Source organism: Mustela erminea, chromosome 5 (genome assembly GCF_009829155.1).
Source record: "Mustela erminea isolate mMusErm1 chromosome 5, mMusErm1.Pri, whole genome shotgun sequence".
Taxonomy (NCBI): Eukaryota; Metazoa; Chordata; class Mammalia; order Carnivora; family Mustelidae; genus Mustela; species Mustela erminea.
The window spans coordinates 99,637,712-99,659,407 of record NC_045618.1 but is presented as its reverse complement, the minus strand read 5'-3'; the positions used below and the strand labels follow the sequence as shown (position 1 = coordinate 99,659,407).

Below are 21,696 nucleotides of genomic sequence, written 5' to 3'. Positions count from 1 at the left end.
AGCATCATCTCAATTCAGTGGGCTTATAAAGTCGGGGCAGTTTTGTTTGTTGAAGGATTAATTCTGTTCATTTGCAGATAAACACACAAGAAAGAAATGTTCTTCACAGCTCCAGATTAAGTCCCTTTTAAGATGATACTGAAGAACCCATATTTTATTCGGTGTTACACACATCATAAAAGACTTGTGGTCTCCAGAAGTTCATATTCCAAGGTGACAAGCCCCTCAGTCAATGCATAAATATGATGTTAAACAATGGGAGGATGGATAAAAGCATTTATATCTTCCAGACACTCTGTCCATGAAGTGCTCCAATTACCAATATACCCAGCTGATTTTCAGAGAAACAAAGAACTTTACCAGATACTCACCAGGAGCTTTTAACACAGATAATAGAAGCTTGAAATTGGATGTAGCGTCCAGTGAGGAGTAAGATTTCAACTTCTTTCAATGTCAGGTGCAGCTGGGGATAGGCAAAGAAATGTTTTGTTTGGTTTTGCAGACTTTTTTCATTCAGTACTTAGCCTGAAACCTTAAAGAGCAGTATCAGAAATCCCAGATCAGCAGTAGCCAGCCAGGAAATTGATTTTACTTTAAGGGTATTCATAATAACAGAACCAATCTGTATGTTCATTAAATTCACCTGAAATGATAAGTAGTCTCACAGAAGTCTTTCAAAGTGGAGGTTCTGCAAAAAGGCTTTCAACCCTGCACATTTTCTAACCAGGGAGTAACTAGGCAATTTCTCCTCTCCCTGCTCTGGAGGAAAGATTGACAGGCACCTGGGTAACGTATACGTTAGAAGTGAAGGATTCCATGCGCCAAATCTTGCATGTGAAGTAATTTTTAGAGATTTTATGGAGCTAGGGAAACAATTTTGCCCTTTCCATTTTTCCCCTACTGAGTTTTCCATATCTCCAAGACAGATGGAGCACATGTAACAAAACCAACCAAATGCAGAGAATGCAATCTGGGATATTAAAAATAAAATCTTTTCCAAATCTTCACAGGCTCCTTTAAAAACACTTCTACCCAAGTGCTAAAGCAGCTAACAGAGGTGTCTAAAAATGGAAAGAAGAGGTGCCCCAAGGGTTCTTTTTTTCAAAACCAGTCAGCATTAATATTTACTTCTCAGAAAGAGTTCTATACACAATCAGCAAATATGACCAAATTTAGTCATATGTGGATTGAAGATGATTATATCCCAGAGAGCTCTCCATTAAGAATCTTTAAATATAAAAATGTTGAATCTAATCCAGAAATAAGGCGAACAGGCAAATGCAATCAACACCTGGGGAAAATGTTAGTATTTCAATGGGCTTCAAATAAACACTCAGTACCATTATATTACTCAAAGAAACCAGTAAAGAGAATATGGTGAGGTAGATTTTGACATTGTATTGTTTGGTCTTTTACTAACTATAAACTCTTTATTATGGACATGCTGTAACTTATATTTTACATTTTCATAGCATTTAAATTTTATATTTCTGAAATATTTAAATGTAGGAACCTATCAATCATGGCTCCTGGGTTTTTAATTTTCTATGTAAAACTAATTTATTCTCAACCGCATGTAATTTCATATTTTCTAAGAGTAGATTAACCTCACAAAATTGTGTTCAAATATCACTATTCCTTTGCCATCATCCAAAGAATACATCAATATTCAATTAAATGTAAATACAATTAATTTTTTTCTCCTTCTTTTTTCCACTGGGGCATATAAGTAAATTGTTTGAAATGTATTACTGATGGAAATTAAATGTAAATTACTTATTTCTCAGTTTCTGGAACCTCTGTGCACTGGGAACTTATCTAGGTGCTGGCGATGAACAAAGTGAACAAGGCCCAGTCAGGCTAAGGGGGAGGGGGCGGGGGGGGATGTATGGGCAAAGCTCCATAAATAAGCAAATGAATGAATAAGACCATTTCAGATAGTGATGAGTACTGTAAAGGAAAGGAAATCTGCTAATGGTATAGAAGATGCTGAGAGGGGGTGAGGGGCCAGGAGCTGGGTGGTTGGGAAATTGGAGGCAGTGGTGTTTAGATCACTGGAGGGGAAGGAGTCAGCGATGCAAAGAGCTGGGGGCCCTGGGGTTGGGGGAGGGGGAGGCAAAGGGAACCATGAGTGCGGGGAGGAACTCGGTATGTTCATGCAACAGAAGTGTGGCCGGTGTGGCTGGGCTTGGCGGGGAGAGGAGTGAGAGAGAAGATCCAGGTGTTAGAGCCGACTTTTGTAGAAAAGATTTGGAGTTAATTCTAAGAGTGAGAAGAAGCCATAGGAACTGACTGCATTCTTTTAAAGATAAGTCTGTCTCCTGCGAGGCAAATGGATGGGAAGGGGCAAGAATGCAAACAGGGAGACCAGCTGGACGGATGTGGGATACTAGGAGAGCCACGATGGTGACCCCAAGTGGGCTGCTGGCAGTGGCCTTAGTGGGGATGGTGAGAAGTGTTCAAATTCAAAACATATTTTAGAGATACAACCTAAAGGACTTGCTGGTAGTTAACTGCATTTTCCCAAGCTAAGTTCTCTCTCTTGAGCTACATTTCCAAAGCTTTTCTGAAACAATTTTAGATCCAAGCTCCTTGTCCCTCACCTCCCTACTCATATGTGTATATATGCATATGAGTAGGTCTTTGGGCCTCAGGAAAATGTCCCCCCAACCCCCCCTTTTTTTTTTTTAAGATTTCATTTATTTATTTAACAGACAGAGATCACAAGCAGGCAGAAAGTTGGGGTGGGGGGTAAGCAGGTTCCCTGCTGAGCAGAGAGTCCAATGCAGGGCTCTATCCCAGGACCCTGAGATCATGACCTGAGCTGGAAGCAGAGGCTTAACCCACTGAGCCACTCAGGCGCTCCCTACCCCAACCCTGGTCCAAATGGCTTATCCAGCTTTCATTTGAATGTACCAAGTGCATTTCAGCTGCTTTTCTGTCTGCATATCCCAGAAATGACTCTCCAGACAGCCGTTCCCAGCTCCTGTCCCCTTACCATCCATACCCTCCTACAGACTCCTCGAGAAATTCACACACAGTCATTTCATATTTGTGCATGACTTCTCACATCCCCAAGAGTTCTCCCCACTCTGGGGGTTGTCCTAGAAGTTGCAGCAGCCCCAGTAACATTATCACGGTTCCCCTCAATGCTGGGGTCTTCACAAGCCTCAGTCATTTCACAGAGGACAGAAACCTACAAAGTGACATTTCATAGTTGGGAAAACCGGGATGTAGACAAGTTTGCATATCAAGAAACAATACCCAGCTGGGTTTTCAGTTAGGTGAAGCTCCACTGGGCTCTTAACCTCTTGCTTCTCCAATAACTGGCTCCCCAAGAACTTAGGTCAGCATCATAGAACACGACTGTAGGGGCTCCTGAGTGGCTCAGTCAGCTGAGCATCGCACTCTTGGTTTGGGTTCAGGTCATGATCTCAGGGTCATGGGGTCTAGGCCTGTCAGCCTCTGTGCTCCGCAGGGTGTCTGCTTGTCATTCACCCTCTGCTTGCTCACTCTCTGAATGAATGAATGAATGAATGTGTGAGTGAATGAATGAAATCTTAAAAAAAAAAAAACCCAAAAAACAAAAAAAAAAACCACAGCTCTGGATTGCCTAAAATCGAATCTGAGTGTCACCACATTTTAGTGGCCTGACTTTGGATGAGACACTTAACCTCTCTCGCTGTGCCTCTGTTTGTTCATACATGAAGAAGACATGATAATACTTGCCTCAGGACGTGGGGAGTAAGGGAGCTACTGTGCAGAGTGCTTGGAATGTGCCCTTGGCAAAGAACAAGTGCTTTGTAAGTGTTAGCTCTCACCCTCATCATTCTCTTGTCCCACCCACCGAAGCGTCACCCTCCTCTCTTATTTGTGCAATAGAAATTCAGCACTATGATTATGGAGCCGTTACCCAGCCCCCTAGGAAGGTGTGCAGCAGGAGGATGTGGTTAGGGGAGAGGACAGTGGGGTCATTACAGAAAAGCTCGGTGGGGCAAAGCGATGAGGTGAGCTCAGAGATGCTAGAGAGACACTTAAGAAGTTGTGATTAATTTACTCTGAATAATGCATCGATGTGAAGACATTTTTAAAGCGTTCTTCGGATTAAGTTACCTACCATTCCGAGGTTCATCTCACTGAGCAGGAAGTGTGTGGAGTGGACAGGGGCAGGCTGTCTTTTGCAGTAACTCAGAGCTGAGCTTCTGTATCTCAAGTTCTTGCCTTCCCTTCCCTGTTTCACTGGAGATTTGGGGATGTTTGGCAGTCAAAGTAAACCAGATTTATCTGTGGTCACAACGCATTTCAGCAGCTTAGGATGATAAAGTTTACTTCGTGTTCATGCTACAAGTCCCCCATGGAAGGGACAAGAAGGTTTTACTTACTGAGGAACCAGACTGGCAGAGGCCCCATCTCAATGGGCTTCCTTGATCATAGGGGCAGGGGAGAAGGAGCATGACAAACCACATGTTGGCTCTTGAAGCTTCCACCTGGATATGACCCATCATATTGCTCAGATTTCTTTTGCCAAAGCTAGTCATATGGCCATGCCTGGGCTTAAAAGGGAGAATATGTATAATTTTTCTACAGGAAGTGCCCCAAATACCTGGGGACAAATTACCACAAGGAGTTAACTGAAAGTTAACAGAAAAAACCCTCTAAAAGTTACAGTTTAAACAATTAAGGGGTTATTTTCTTACACAACAAGAAGTTTGGAGGTAGGTCAAGGCTCAAATTGATAAATCCAGTAGCTCAAAGATGTTTTTAGGGACCCACTTTATTGCCATCTTTCTACTTTCCCATCCTTAGGAAATCAGCACTATATCTCTTCATGGTCACAAAATGGCTGCAGCAGTGCCAGCCACCACATGCAGAAAAGTAACATCCAGTGAAGAATGGAAGTGTTTCCTTCCACTATTTGTATAGCATTGAGAAAATCTTTCCCAGAAACCCCAGCTTACCTTGGGTCCTGTCAGTCATAATTAAATCACAAGACCATGACTCATCCCATTATGAGCAAAAGGAAAGACCACTTCTTGGGATAAAAAAAAAAAAAAAAGGCCTATTTTCCCTTTGCATAAACAACTCTGTTTTCTATAAGGAATATGCCACTGAACATAAGAAATCAGGAAAACGTAACCCAGTTTTACCAATTATGGTAAGCTCCAGGGTGTAAGTAAAGAAGGACAATTCCTTTATGAAAAGCCAACATTAGTGCTTACATAATAATTATTCACAGTTAAATAACTATGGGCAAATAAAGCAAGCAAAACAGGCATCTAACAGGGAAGGATCATTTACCTACGGGATAGGGAAATAAGAAACTACTTTGGATTGATATTACATCCATCTCAAAAGAGTTGACCAAAAGAATTCACCACTCCCTTCTTTGTGGCCACCCTGGACTACAGCTTAAATGTTCTTTCTTCATCATTCACCCACACACTTCATTGCCTTTATCTGTGTACCTGTCTCCAACTGCAAGACGATAAGCTTTTTGAAAGATGTGGCCTGTTCCATTTGTTTATTCCTATGCATGCTAAAAAGAATAATGGGTAACATCATTTGATTGCCCACTGTGTACCAGAACCCGTTCTAAATTCTAAATGAATTGATTATTGTAATTCAACTGTCCCATGAGGCATATGCTATTATCTATGCTTAATACACAAAGAGTTGTAGGGTAAAAAGGTTAAGTCATTTGACCAAATGTATACAACTATTAACTGATAGAGTTGAATTTTGAATTTCAAATGAAGGTAGCCTACTTGGGTTATGTGTGGCACATTTGTCCCCAAAATAGGTGAACCCAATATGCTTTAATACACAATATGAAGGTGTCAGAGAACAAGAGTGAAGGACAAGTGACACTGTCTTTTATTTACAAGTAGAATTTGAAATTAAGTATGATAGACTTAAATTCTCTGAGGGTGGAGAGCATGTATGTTTCCCTTGCTCAGTATGGAGTCTCTATCTCCTAGTATAGATCCTGGCACACAGTAGGTCCTTATGTGTTCCTGGAAGTGGGGGAGGGAGGATTGGAGGGACCGTGGGGGGAAGGAAAGAAGGTAAGGGGGGAGGAAGAGGGAACAAATGAATAAACACAGTTAATGTCTTTCCCTTGCTCCTTATATTTTCTACCTTTTCCTGTTTATTTCTATGGATAATTTGGTATCTAAAATCTGTATCTTACCTAGGTAGAAAGAAGTGTTAGTTTCTCTAAGTATCAAGGGTTCTCAAAGAGAAGAGTTTAAATGTAACATTGTTACAGAGTAGGGAGGCCTCTCTGCAGGTCTATAATTCATTTGGCTTTTGAAACAATGTGTCTTATTTAAAGTAGATTTTTCCCCTCAAATGGAAACATTTTTTAGGAATTTGGACTTGTGCTTTTTCTTCTAACTGTGCAGCTTGAAATGTCAATACCATGCATAGACATAATGATTTGCTTTTTTTAAATCAATACAAGGCCATAAACAAATGAACAGCAATAATTAAAGAAATGGCCACTGTCAGTAGATGGAAATACTACTCTAGCAGTCCCTCCACCAGCAGCACATTTCAGGAGACAAATAATAGTTTGGGACCACTAAAAACACCATGTTTCTCCTTTATTTTAGCACCAGCATCATTGGGGGCTGCTTCCATAGAATGTTCCAAACTGTCATACAGATTTAATACATTAGACCTAATATTAGACCACATAGACCCCCCCCACTCTAGTTTCAATCAACAAAGTAAAATCCTGATGAAACTGAATCATTGCACTGTTGTCACAAGTGAATTTTAACTGTTTTTATTTGTAAAGAGTATCCAAATTTCTACTGTTGACTTTGTTGTTCTGATTCTTATCCAGAGAGCTAATTTTAAAAAGCATGTCTATGATCTAACCTTGAACTAGAGCTTCATGAGTCCCCGAATATCCCAATTTTCCCCAATATTCCATTTTTTTCTTTGTTCTTTATTCTCAAATGATTTTCAGATTTCATTCAAATTTCTTTGAGTTATTAAGGATTTTTTTTCAGATGTCTCATCCAATTTCAATATATCAATGAACTCACTAATTTCCCTCTGCCATCTGTCTTTCTCTCCTAGGTTCTGTCCCTTGGTCGATGGCACCATCATTCACTCTGTGATCCAAACCAACATTTAGCCACTTTTGATGGCTCTTGCTTTCCCACTTACCCCAGTTAGTTGATAAGTCCTCTCATTCAACCTCTATCTAGATCCATCCTTTCCTTTTCACTCCACACCGTAAGTCAGTTCCTCATCAGCCTCACCCAGAATATTGCCGCAACCCCCACCCACAACAACTAGCTTCCACTTTGTATCTTTTATTCCCCCAACCCATCTTTTATATTTCCATTCAGTTATTTTCTAACAAAGAGATAATCATGTTTCTTCCCTGCTCAGAAACCTATAATGGTTCACTATTGCCAATTTTTAAAAAGTCCAAACTCTTTAATAACATTCAAGACTTGGGGCATCTGGGTGGCTCAGTCAGTTAAGCATTCGCCTTTGGCTCAGGTTGTGATCCCAGAGTCCTGGGATTGAGCCCTGCGTTAGGCTCCCTGGGCTGGGAGCCTGCTTCTCCCTCTGCCTTCCACTTCCCTTGTTTGTGCTATCTCTCTCTCTGTCAAATAAATAAATAAAATCTTGAAAAAAAAATCTTAAAAAAAACTTTCAAGACTCATCTTTAATTACTCCCCGCCTGCCTTAGTAGTCCCGTTTCCTATCACTCCCCATCATTACCTGCACATATATGTGTACTCCTCAGATTTATGTGATACTCCTCAGTTCTATCTACCTGGCAAAAGCCAAATTACCCTTCAAGGCCTAGTTCAATTGCCCTCCTTGGTATCCAGGCAGTTAGTCAGTCATTCTCTGCTCTCATATCTTTTTTTCTTTTTTTAATTTTTAATTTTTTATAAACATATATTTTTATCCCCAGGGGTACAGGTCTGTGAATCGCCAGGTTTACACACTTTGCAGCACTCACCATAGCACATACCCTCCCCAATGTCCATAACCCCACCCCCTTCTCCCAAACCCCCCTCCCCCCAGCAACCCTCAGTTTGTTTTGTGAGATTAAGAGTCACTTATGGTTTGTCTCCCTCCCAATCCCAGCTTGTTTCATTTATTCTTCTCCTACCCACTTAAGCCCCCATGTCACATCACCACTTCCTCATATCAGGGAGATCATATGATAGTTGTCTTCCTCTGCTTGACTTATTTCGCTAAGCATGATACGCTCTAGTTCCATCCATGTTGTCGCAAATGGCAAGATTTCATTTCTTTTGATGGCTGCATAGTATTCCATTGTATATATATATATATATATATATACCACATCTTCTTTATCCATTCATCTGTTGATGGACATCTAGGTTCTTTCCATAGTTTGGCTATTGTGGACATTGCTGCTATAAACATTCGGGTGCACGTGCCCCTTCGGATCACTATGTTTGTATCTTTAGGGTAAATACCCAGTAGTGCAATTGCTGGGTCATAGGGCAGTTCTATTTTCAACATTTTGAGGAACCTCCATGCTATTTTCCAGAGTGGCTGCACCAGCTTGCATTCCCACCAACAGTGTAGGAGGGTTCCCCTTTCTCCGCATCCTCACCAGCATCTGTCATTTCCTGACTTGTTGATTTTAGCCATTCTGACTGGTGTGAGGTAATATCTCATTGTGGTGCTCTCATATACTTTTGTTTCTAATCTTATTGTGCCCCTATCTTAGGTCAGGTTCCCGGATGCAGACCCTGAGGAGAGGATTTGTAAGGAAGTCTTTTCTTTTCTTTTCTTTCTTCCTTCCTTCCCCCTTCCTTCCTTCTTTTCTAAGATTTTATTTATTTGACAGAGAGCACAAGCAGGGGGAGCAGCAGGCAGAGGGAGATGTGGCTCCCCAGTGAACAGGGAACCTGATTCAGGCTCCAACCCAGGACCCTAGGATCATGACTTGAGCCCCAGGCAGGTGCTTAACCAACTGAGCCACCCAGGTGCCCCACCCAGGAAAACGTTTCCTTAAGGAAATACTCCCAGAAGAGATTGGCGAATGCCGGAGAAAAGGAGACAGGCAAGAGAAAGGGATTGAGCAAGGGTGGCTTTAGATAAAGTCGCCGGGGAGTGGCTCAGCCTGATTCAGTAGAGAAAGCCCAGACATTAATTTATGTCCTGCTCTCTGGGGGACTGGGCCTTCCTGCCCCCAAACCAAGCAGTCACTGGCAAGGAATTCAGCTCTCAAGCACTTCCTGCTCCCTGAATATGTTCGCAGTACTCAAGGACAGCCACTCAAGGCATCATAGGTGCAAGCCATTGGAAGCAAAAGTATGTCAGAGCTGAATGGGGGGGGAACGGGGATGGTAAAACGGGATCCCCAGGCATTTGGGAGGAGTCAGACAGTGTCAGCTATGCTCCTCGGCATAGTCTGCCTTGTTTCCACCTCTGCACCTCCAGCCCGGGATAGTGAGTTACTTGGCAGGGAAGACCCCCTTCTTAGTTGTCCTTATGCCCCTACGGCAGGGAAGATATTACTTCACACCCAGAAAGTGCTTAAATAGCGTTTATTGGTCTGAACTGAATACTCATTTTGTACGTCTTTTGCAACATTTTGCTACTAATAATCATATTGCTGAGATTTTTTTTTCCCCCTTGCTGGTTTTAGCTCACTAATAAAAGATAGGGCTTCTGGGGTTTCAAAACCTAAGGTTCAACTTTTCACCTTGTACTTTTCTCCCCAGGGCAACAATTTGCTCAGCATATCTCTTCCTAAATTCCAAGACAGGCTGCTTGCTCTGCTCAGTCAAGACTGCCAACCCCAGAAACATTTTCGAAAGATCACAGTCAACATCATTGCCAAAAGAAGAAGTTCTTGGCACACAAAAGACCTGGTTCAATATGAGATGCCAGATGGTGATTTCAACTTCAGCTAAATTCCTGCTGAAAAAAGTGTTTGAACTGCAGATGAGAAAAGCTTCTATGACAAATTTCCAAGCGTTAGAAGCTTCAGAGGGAGATGGCAAGTGTTGATACACTCCCCCCCCCAACCAAGCACATGCACACAGCACAGACTTACTACCTGCAGCTGGTAATTAAGATTCCCACAAAGATGCCTCTGCTTTTTAAGAAGACTGAGCCCTGACTTGATTTTTATGACTATCAAAGTGTATTTACTGAGCCCATTGAAAGTAAAACCTAGTTGATTACATGTAGTGTTTTTCAAAGCATCTGCTTTCATTAGCATCTGCTGTAAGTTTTTTTTAGTATCTGGAGTATCTTATTCCTCTCTACCAATAACTCCATTATTAAGCCAATTAATAATAAGCATGTCTTCCCTCCCTAACTAACTTTCTTTCTTTCTCTCCCTAACTAATTTCAGATTACAGGGAATATACATGAAGTATAAATTGATGGTGCTCTGTCTGGACACTCTTGGGTCCCTGACTCCCTTTTTCCTTCCAGGAGAATCAGCTCCCCTGATTCCAGAGCTCCATTCAAGATTTAGCTGAGATTGGGACTTTGCCTGAAACTGTGCCCTGGGCTGGTTCCTTCTCTTCTACATTCCCCGTCTTGTTCCTCCCTCCCCATCTTTCTCCTCCCCTGAACTCCCTTACGGAACTAATGAACATTTCTTTAACAACACTCTTGCACCCAAATCCTCATCTCAGGGTCTGCTTCTGGGGAAATGGCTTACAATTCTGTGCAATGGGAAAATTCAAGGCATTTCATGCTGACATAGAGAAGGGCCATGTTTCTGGGGCAAGAAATGCATGCATACCTACTTTATCAATCAAAATTCAGAAGAAAATAGTAGATACACTCAAATTAGATATTTGGAGAATAGTTCATCAAAGGACTGGTTATGAAGGGGTGGGGTGGGAGAGAGACAAGGAGAGTGCCTGCCTGGAAACTGGTAACGGGGGGGCCATTACCAACCCTAGGCTCCACTGGAAAGTGGAGAACTGGTGATGGAGAGGCCAGGGGAGGGCTGTGGGACAGAAGTTGTGATTTTAAGGGATGCGGCCAGCCTAAGGGACCCTACACCGAGCAAGCTGGCCAAAAACCCCGATCTCGTGCTCCTTCATTCCTCCTGTCTTTTACCAGTGATCCCATCAGCTGAACCTAATGGGAAGCCAGGTGCAAAACAGCCCCATCACACAGCACATCTAAGCTGGCCTCTAAGGACATAGGGCAGATGGGGAAGGGCAGAGAGGGCATCCAGAAGGACAAACAGAATCTATCCAGCATACCTACTTATTTTCTCTCTCTCTCTCTCTCTCTCTCTCTCTCTCATCTGTCGTACACACACATACACACACACACAGTTCTTCCTGTTCTTGATTTTGACTTGTGACTAGACACACATAAATAGACCCTGATTTTTCTGTCTGCTGATCTTGTTTCTTTCTATCTTATTTATACTTCAGAGGACCCAGAGATAAGGTTGAATGATATTACTCATCATATAGATAATCGATAATCAAGACTCAGACAAAATACATTTTTTATTAAAGTCTGAGTATAGTATCTGGACATTTCAACAGTGGCCCCCAAACCCCAGCCTCTAAGATGGCAATTTTGGTAGATTGAAATGTGATAGCTTGCTACCATAAAGTTTATCATCTCTTTGACCTCACCAATTTGGTGTAAAGAGCTCTAATTTCTATCCCCAGAGAACTGTACTCATTTCCTCCCAATTGAAAACAAAATACAAATCAAAGATTTATGTTGTTTTTTGTAATGATGTGTTAATTGCTTTCTCACCAACCCAGGTGCAAAGATGCCCTCATTATACGGCTTACTCCCAGATGTCCTCATTATTGGAAGCAACGCTCTCTTCCATGGGTCTCATTTTCTGTGTTTGAAATGGTCATTTCCCCACAAGCAGCTCTGGCTTGGTTCAGAATATAAAGCTCCATGGAATGTGCAGAATGAAGACAAAGGGTTACTCAGTTATTTGAAGGTCTTTGAGATTAATCATGGAAAACAACATCCTGGTCCTCAGGAGGCTGGCAGGAGCCAGTGTGGGGAAGATGAAGGGTAGATGATGGAGAAGCACCACTTCCCATATCCCTGGGGGACAGGCCATGCTCAGCAGTGCCTTCTGAGCCTCTAGCTCTCTCTCTCTGCTGGGTGCCTTGCAGACTCAGATACGGCTGAGCAGAAATCAGGTAGGTTGTGGTGCACATGGCCTACAGGGCTGTCATTTCTAAGTATTAAAGTAATATATATTGGGCTATTTTCTTCTGAAATTTTATTTTTAAGATACTTTTGGGGGGGTCCAAAGGTTTTAGAGGGTAGTGATTTAAAAAAAAAAAAAAAGTCTCTAAACACCAGGCTTTCTTTTGAGGCAACTGTTCACATCACCCAGGCAAACTAACCACGGAGGGGGGTGTGAGGGGGGCTGAGCTTGCCTGGGCATCTGATGTGGTCACTATGAGATTATGTGGAGCAAGGCACCCAACCATCCGGAACCCAAGTTCCTAGTAACAAGAAGGAATGAGGTGAGATGAAATTAGAATCCTCTTCTTGTCCTAACATTGCACTGTGAGCTACAGTAACCACTGGCCACATATGGCTGGTCTAAACTGAGATGTGTGGCCGGTGCCCCAAATCACCAGATTGCTAAGACTCAGTACAAATGCAAACGTCAGGTATAGCATTAAAAATTTTTATATCGATTATGTGTGGAAGTGATAACAATTTGAGGTATCCTGGGTTAAATAGAATATAAAGTTTCCTAATTTACTATTTAAATTGTGGCTACTAGAAATTATAGAATTATACATGTGTCTTATATTACATTTTTATGGGACAGAACGGTTTGATAAATGTATTTATTTATTGAACTATTTAAAAATATGTTTCTGGATTCCCATTTCATCTGGATGCACCTCAAATTCTAGAAAACTTGCAGTAGTCTTGCTTGGGAAAAAATGTTATATCATTTTTCCATGCAAAGGTCTTTTTAGAACAAGAGGTAAAAATTTCATGTCATGCTGGCTAAGTGTTGAAGAGAGTGTGAGGGGAAGGAACAGCAATGTTCCTTAAACTAGAATTTCATTTTCTTCTCCTTTGAGTGAAGCTCGAGTGTCAATCTTTAATTTCTAGAACAGTAGAACGTTTCCAGATTGCAGAGACGTGAAAATAGATGCTACCGAAAGTAAAGAGCAGCCCTCCTCCCCTGCCACGCACACGCACACAACATCTCTTCCCCGTGGGAGTGCCAAATATTTGGAAAGCACCTAAATGCTCAGTTCACGAGCTCCAGAAGGCACATGTTCAATAACCACTTCCTGCTGTGTGTTAACTGCTGGGTCAAATAAAGAACAGTAGACAGAGAAACAGAGACAGGGTATTACAATATGACTTCAGACTGATGATCGGGGCAGAAAGAGCAGCACAGGGAAGATTCAAAGATTCAGAGCGCCATAAGGGCAGAGTGGAAGGAGGGTGTGTTGTTGGGGGACACTGAGCAAACATCCATCTGCAAGTATCAAGTGGGCCTTGCCTATCAGGAAGGAGATCTAGGACGTGACATGACAGATGCTGGGCTGAATCATCTAATGGAAGTCGTGTTTTAGGGACTCATCCCTCTCTTCCCTGTCATGCTATATGTGTGTGTCCCCCAACTGGAGGACCTAATTAGAATCCAGTGCTACCTAGGGGCGCCTCAGGGGCTCAGTTGGTTAAACATCTGTCTTTGGCTCAGCTCATTGTCTGGCTCAGGTCATGATCCCAAGGTCCTGGGATTGAGGTCTTGGTCAGGCTCTCTGCTCAGTACGAAGTCTGTCTCTCCCTCTGCCCCTCTCCCTGCTTGTACTTTCTCTCTCTCTCTCTCTCTCTCTCTCAAATAAATAAAATTTAAAGAACAACAACAACAACAATCCAGTACTACCTAACGTTATTCCCTTACTCTCTCCTCTGTATGTTTTTTGCTTCCCTGAGGGAGAATGACACAGTCAAGGGCAAGAGCCAAGGTTGATGTTTCTGTTGAATATCTCATGATTTCCAGGACAGTTGTAGGCACAAAGTAGGTAATTCAATGCTTACTTTAAAAGTAATAATAATGAATTTAAATTGTGCTAAATCCCCGTGTCCTCTTCTTTCATATATTTCATGAGGGAAAATGGGGAATCCTAATTCTTAATGAGGTTTCTTCAGAGACAAAGTGTAAATCAGTTTGCCTTCTATTTCCTGTCCCTTTCTGGTATATATCTCCTTTCTTCCCAGCATCTTCCTGGGTTCTTACCACCATTATTTTGTCACTGAAATTTTCTCTTGGGCTTTGACTTGTGCATCTGTGTGGAACCCAAATTTCCCCCTTCCTCCTTTTACCACTCATTTCCTTTGGTTCTTGGGGGGGAGTATGGTGCCCCTTCCACCCAGACAGTCCCTGGCTTGGACTAGAAATGATGATCTGCTTTAACCATTTAGCCCTCCCTGATGAGGCTCTTTAACTCACCTGAAGGTTGTTTCTTTCTTTTCTAAGATTTTATTTATTTATTTGACACACACATACACACACAGAGATCACAAGTAGGCAGAGAGGCAGAGAGGCAGACAGAGAGAGAGGGGGAAGCAGGCAGAGAGCCCTATGCAGGGCTCCATCTGAGGACCTCAAGATTATGACCTGAGCCGAAGGCAGAGGCTTAACCCACTGAGCCACCCAGGCACCCTAAAGATTGTTTCTGATCAGTTCACATGGTCAGAGAAATAAGAAAGGCATTAAATGAAGAAGTGTAGAAGGGCTGGGAGTTACCACGGAGGGACAGAAGCATTTTTGTTTTGTTTTGTTTTTTGTTTCTGTTTTTTAAAGATGTTATTTATTTGCCAAAGGAGAGAGAGAGAGAGAGAGAGAGACTGAACACACAGGGGGAGCTGCAGAGGGAGAGGGAGAAGCAGGCTCCTTGCAGAGCAGGGAGACTGATGTGGGCCTCGATCTCAGAACCCTGGGACCATGACCTGAGCTGAAGGCAAGCCACCTGTTTTGCTTTGTTTTTCACTGTACTGTGAAAGAAATAACTTACACTTGAGTGTGACTCTGGGGGAGAGTAGACTGAGTCTGGTTAGAACTATGGGCTTTCCTTGCCCAGCAAAGAAAGATAACTCTGTAGATCCCAGGAAATTTACAAAGCCTGAATTTTCTCTCTCTTAAAAAAAAAAAATTCACTTTTGTTGTCCTGATTTTAAACTAATCATTACAAAGTTACTTCAAGAAGAAAGATTATTCCCTCGATTTTTCTTTGGTTAACTTTTTAGAGCTTTTAGCCACCTGAGAAAGCCAATCCAATACTGAAAAGTGTTGCCAAAAGCCACTCAAAAACGTCATCTACCTTAATACTTAAAGGATCCTGAGTCCCTGAACAAGGCTCTTTGTAAGGTAAGAGTTAATATCAGAGACAGATGAACTGCAATGGATAAAAGTGAAATGTGGTCTATAAAGGCTGGGTAAATGTTTCTGGCTCTTTTCTTTTTTCCTACTATTGCGTATTATGCAGATTTGGAACCTGGCTACTATTTCTGCTATCTTCATTTTTGTTTAACAGAAAAGCACAAGTAATAGGTTCTAAGGTAAGTCCCTGCTTTTTTTCCAGTGACTCTAAACTGCACTAAGATTGACCTCCCCCCCTGCCCCCACCCCGTGCTACCTAAATTGCAGGCACATGGTATTAAATTATCTGCCTTGGTAAGACTGTCCTTGCAAAACTACACCGTAAAGTAGCCATGCTCTGGGCTCTCCCCTCCTCTGCCGCAAGGCTGGAGGTTGGATGTCATCCCAGGTTTCTAGCCCCAGCATTAACTCCACCCCACTCTCCCCCCTCAAGAAAGAGTATCTTCTGTTTCTCAAACCACACAACTCCCACCAATTCTGACCTTTTTTCATAGGGAGTGCATACCACCTCCAGAATCCCGACTCCCAAGAATCACGATTTTGAATTAATGAGCAATCCCAACCTTAAGGATTCTTGCAGGTAAAAAGGGTTGCTCAGAGAACATAGGATGAGGCTCCCATGGCCGAGATTAGGTGAAAAAAGGAAACATCTCTTCATTCTTACCTTTTAAGACTGTTGGCTGTTTCCCTCCCCAGTGAACAATTTTCTCTATTTATAAGATGACACCTACGTAAGTATTCTGGTCACAAGTTAGCTATCCACTTAACAGTGTGTCTGTGTGTTGTCTAATTACTACTGGATGGAACTGTGCATAAAGTATATAAGTGTGTATGTGATAAGAGTATTAAAAGCAGGGGGTGGGGGAAGGAGTGAGTATGTGTAGAAAGAGAACTTGGTTCTAAAATAAGACTGATATGCTTTAAAAAAACCTTTTAATTTGGGGAACTGGAGATTCACATTAAGTTTTAAGAAATAGTATAGAGAGACCCCTTATAGACCTTTTATCTGATAGTAATATTTTTGAATAACTGTAGTACAATATCACAACCAGGAAACTGAAGTTGATACAGTCCTAGGGCCTTATTCAATGTCACCTCTTTTGTATGTACTCATTTGTGTATTTAGTTTGGTGCAGTTTTGTTACATATGTAATCTGCTTTTGAATCTCAGCTAAGTACTAGCAGTGTGACCTTGAACAAGCTCCCTGGCTACTCTGAGGCCCAGTTTCCTCATCTGCAAAATGGGTATAATGTCTCTCTTCTAAAGATGGTGCCAGGATTAAGTAAGATCATTTCTGCTAAGTTTCCAGCACACTAGATTCTCAATAAATGCTGGTTTCCTTCCCGTCTATCCCTTGTTCTTTCAGTAGCAAGGGAATATTCTCCAGTTTCTTGCAGAAATAACCAGACTTGTGGGTTATAAATCAGGCGGCTCCTTCCTCAAGTCCAATGCATTTAACTCTGCCGTTCAAAGAGAGCAAAGTGGATGTCACCTGCCCACAGCTGTTGCCTGAAGGCCTGGACTTAGGATCCTATTTGTATCCAGATCAGAAGTGTAGAGATGGGGGTGGGGGGAGTGAAAAAGGAGAGACTCTGGGGGAGCTGTGGAGTAGGGGTAGGAAGCAGTAAATACTGAACAACCGTTGGCTGGAGAACTACCAGTTCCAAGGATTTTTCGTCCGGTGTGGCTAGTGACCAAGGGTTGGATGTACCCGCGGAAGGCTAGATAGGAGGCGGGAGCCTCTGAAGACATGGCGGGCAGGTGCGGAGCCCAGTCTAGACCTGGTAGGGGGATCACCCTCTTTACAGAGTTCAGTCAAGTCTAGAGCTCTTCTGTCTTCTGGAGCCCTCTTTCAAGGACGGCCGAAGAGCGCTCAAGGGCCAAGAAATCCAGGACCGCCCGGGGACAAGAGAGGCACCTGAGTCCCTACCTTAAGGTCCCGCTGGCTGGAGGAGGAGGCCATTCCTCCACACGGAGACGTGGCTGGCTGGGAGTCCTAAGGGCAGCCGAATGTGAGCGGGCGGGTTTGGAAGGAGAGACTAGAGGGCAGGGGGGTCGCGGGGTGGACGCGCTAGCTCCTGCTCGGCGGCGACCTCTTCCACCTGCACCCCCGCGAACCTGGCTTTTCCAAGTTCAAATCTCCAAAGCGACCGCCCTAGCGTCACACAGCAGCCAAGCCGGGACCGGGGCTGTGTTCCCGCGACCCGAGCAGTCCCCAGGAGCCGGGGCGCAGTCTGCGTCGAGGTGGGGGCTGGGGAGGAAGGACCCCGCGGGGGCCGGGACACCGCTCTGCGCTCTTCCCGGGGCCGCCCCCAGCGCCGCGGGCCGCGGAGGAGGAGCCGCGCCCAGGCCGGCGTCGCCCTGGCTCCTCCTCCCCGCGCGGGCCTGGCCCTTCCTCCCCGGCGTCCAAAGCTCCGGGTGGCCGCGGCCGAGCCGGGAGCGGAGCGCGCTGGGCGCGGCCGTCCCGCTGCCGCCGCCTCCGAGCCCTGAGTGCGCCCGCGGCCATGGTCCCCGCGGCGGCGCCGGGCGCTTGAGCCCCGGAACGCGGTAAGCAAGGAGCCCGCTCCCGGGGTCCCCGGCCCCGCGGCCTGGGGGTGCGCAGAGGCCTCGCGCCGCCCCCGCGCCGTCGGCAGGGCCCTGCGCGCCCAGGGCGGACCCCACACCGGGACGGTTTGGGGCTTCCCCTTCGGGGCCCGGGCGGGAGCTGTCCCTGCGCGCGGGGCGCCCCCGGGGGACGAGGCGGGGAGGGGGCGGCTTCGCGGGCGGGAGGAGGGGCCGGTCCTGGAGGCGCGGGCTGCGCTGCCGGGGGGCGGGCCGGCGGGCGGGGAGGATGCGCGCCGCAGCCCCGGAGAGCCGCGCTTTTGTACGCGCTGGCTCCTTACATATGGAAATGACGCTCGCGCGGGTCCCCAGTCGCGTCCTTTTGAAGGACGCCCGCCCGGAACCACGGCGCCGGCTGCGAAGTATTGTCCCGCTTCTTGAGCCCTAACAAAGCGTCCTCCTTCGCTTTGCAGAGCACTGGAGGCGGGCGGCCGGCGGTGCGGGCGCAACGGAGAGGCCGCCTGAAGGTAGGCGAGGACGGCGGGGGCCGAGGCGGCGTGCCGCCTGGTGACACAATGGGGTGTTTGAGGTTTCTGGGGTGCAACGGGCAGGCAGGTCGGAGACGCATCGGCATCACAGGTTGCCCGGGGAGTCGGGCGGCGCGCCCGCCCTCCGGCTGCACCTCCGCCTCCCCGCCCAGCGGCTCGGCTGCGTCTGGGCTGCTCGGCCGCCCCCGCGGTCCCGGCCAGCCGACGGCGCTTGAAAGCCGCTTCTGTGTGTAGACCCAGGAGCGGACTTGACCCCGGGAGGGAGCAGAAAGGGTGGTGGTGCTGTTGGCTTGTGCCACCAAGGCAGCCTCGTGATGGAGCCGCGGAAGAGAAACCTGTCTGGGGAAACCCGAGGTGATAAGCTTGGGCTGTCTGAGCAACGGAGAGCTGTTTGGGGCCCCTAAAGGGGGGCATCTCAGAAGGCGGGGGCGGGGGGAACGCATATAGCAAGACTTTCCCAGTGCACTGAGCAAGAACTAAGGGGAAAAGGACCAAATGACACGCGGTTATTGCCTGAAAACCTTGATCGCCAGACCACTGGAATGGAAGTGTGGCGTGCTGCGGGAGAAGCTTCCAGGATTCCCAGTGCTGGGCTTCTGCGACCACCACACCGGTCCTGACAAAAGGACAAAGCTGATGGGAACACTTTACTGCAGAAGGCTCTTTCTGTGAAGTTGAGAGACAGAGAAAGAGGCGTTTTCCTAGTCCCAGCCCTGACAAACCGGGGTCAAGGTGCACAGAAAATGGGGGGTGTAAAGATTGCTCTACCCTGTATCTTGTTTCGACAACTTAGCGATTATGAGAACCTGGGCCTTCTTTACTCAACAGCGGCAGCGAGATTCCTGAGGTGGACTTGCCAGACAACTTAACTCTTAATTTATGAAATCAAATCAGATAGCCTAGTTGTTTTTTGTGACTGCCATAGTAGCTTTTTAGAATTAAAATCCCGGTAAAATCCATCCTGGCATATGGGCCGAGCTCCTGAGGCCATGGAGGATTTCTCAGTGGGGCTCCCTTAAATAGGTTGACAGAAATTTATGTCTGCTTGTTTCCTGAGGCTTGCCATTCTACAAGGAAATATATTTTTCCTGTGTCAGCTTAATTTTGTCTTGAATCTTCTCTAGTGGCTAGCATATTAGTGGATGACCTGAAATACTGGCTCTAGAGTTGAGGTTTGTCGGTTTGGTGGTGGGGGTGTTGTGAAGATTTCCAGACTGTGTGTAAAAGTAGCATTACAGGCTGGCTGAAAAGCAGTTTGTTGTCTCTTCAGCTGTTGTCAGTGTTCTTAAGGAGGTGAAGTGAACTGCTGGGGAGTTTGTTTACAGATTTATTTTTACCTGTTCCCTGGTGATTCTGCAGGGGAAACCATTCTGAACTGCAGTAGAGATAAAGGGAAGGACTTATAGATGTTCCACATGGGCTGGGCATCAATAAAGATATAGCCAAGGCAGGAGAAGGCTTTACAGGGCCAGTGGAAAGGAAGCCGTCAGAGGCACAGTCTTCACATTAAAAAATGTCAAGGATCAGTCATTTTAATAGGCACTTGCTCAGAATGGCTTGGTTTCTTTCTTCGTCTTTTTTCACTTTAGATATGCTATGACCCTTAATATCAAAAGATGTTGACTGTCACAGAGGGGGAGAAGAGGACCCCAGTGAATTCTGAACAGCCAACCTTAATTTAATGGGCAATATTCTTATCATAAGTCAAATGTTAAAATAAATTGTTTTAAATGTCACTGCAAATGACTTTCTAAACTAACATTTCACCAGTCTTGATGCTTCCATTTTGTGTTGATAATGAAAATACATTTTATCAGTCTCACATTGATAAAGGGTTGGCAAGTTAGCTGGATTCAAGCAGCCTAAAGCTTTTTCAGGAGGTTTATTTTTATAGATGCCAATTCATCTGTAAGCCAATAAATTATGTGGTTTGAATTCTGGCTATTGAGCTTACATCTGTTGGGCAGGAACTTGTGGAGAGACCAAGGCTTGCAAAAAGATATTTTTCTCTTATTTACAAATAAAATAGAATTTTAAAAAGATTATGGGAATATACAAGTGAGCAACTTTTTTTTTTTAAAATTAGGATACTTCTTTGTTGCAATGTATATCAGCAGTTACTCATTTATTGAAGCTTTTGAATGGAACAGTTACAAAGTATTTATGTCCTACCATTCACATAAAATACAAAGCTGAGAAAACATTGTTTATAGGCAGTAAAAGAGATTCTCCCCCCCCCCCCCCCGGGGGAGGGGGGACTGTGCCCCTAGCTGCAGGCATTCTGAATTAATTCCAGTAAATATGGCTCAAGAAGTGAAAGTTGTTATGAGCAGTCTCTTTTAAGAAAGTAACAAACATGGAGCTCTGTTTTCTGCTTCTCTAATTTTACTTAGTAGCTGATTACAGGTTATTGACTCTACATTGTGCTAGGCTAATGATTTTTTTTTTCCTCCAGCTATCCTGAGTTAAGTACTTGATTGGTAATCCACCTCACTGTTAGGTTTAACAAAAGCTTGGGTTTGGCACATGGTTCAGAATAGTCACATACTAAAATTTTTTTAACGTTTTAGAATAAATGCTAGGAGACGGTCCTTGGTTAAATTCAGTTTAATAGTGTAGTTTAACCAAGGTGGTTATTGTCTTTTAAATATATGTAACGTCATTTTTGTTTCTGTGCAGTGGCATTTAAACTTTTGTGTTGTATCTGTATCCCGTGACTTTATTCCTGGTGATACTCAGGTGCCTGTGGTATCCAGCTAGGAATGAGGTACTGTCGGAGCCCAGAGGAGCTACCTGACGGGAGTCGTTGTGATTAGCAGCTGTGGTTTCTGGCAGAAATATCCTATATAGATTTGTAAATAGTAGCTTTTTCTATTAAGCTTCGCTCAACTTGAATTTATTCTTGTCACTATTTCGTTTTATACTGAAATGAACCCAAATGTTAAGAATGGAAATCTTTGCAATTAGAGTGGTTGCATAAAGAGAGAGAGAGAGAGAAGAAAAAGAAACATTTTAATTTGATCATTGGCATTATGAGGCTCCGACTTGCCAAATGGTGAAAGCTAATGGCGTGAATGAAAAGTGTTCCCAGAGCACGGTTTGTCCATGTTGACCGCTTTCGTTATAAAGTAACTAAATTAGTCACTTGGTGGTCACTGCCTGGTCTGTGGATCCCCAGCAGCTATGTCTGAACACAAACCTAAAAGCATCTATTG

General features: G+C 44.4%; 1 protein-coding gene across 12 annotated transcripts in view; it reads left to right on the top strand.

Moving 5' to 3' along the window:
- The first annotated feature begins 17,758 nt into the window (after positions 1–17,758).
- The window catches only part of NIN (ninein), a 95,353-nt gene continuing 91,415 nt past the window's right edge, over positions 17,759–21,696 (top strand). For 10 of the 12 annotated variants that reach the window (XM_032344172.1, XM_032344166.1, XM_032344165.1 and 7 more), the window contains exons 1-2: positions 17,759–17,939; positions 18,407–18,460. The gene's annotated coding sequence lies outside the window, so the exon portion shown is untranslated. The remainder of the gene's footprint in view (positions 17,940–18,406; positions 18,461–21,696) is intronic. The other 2 variants (XM_032344174.1, XM_032344175.1) reach the window with 2 other exon arrangements.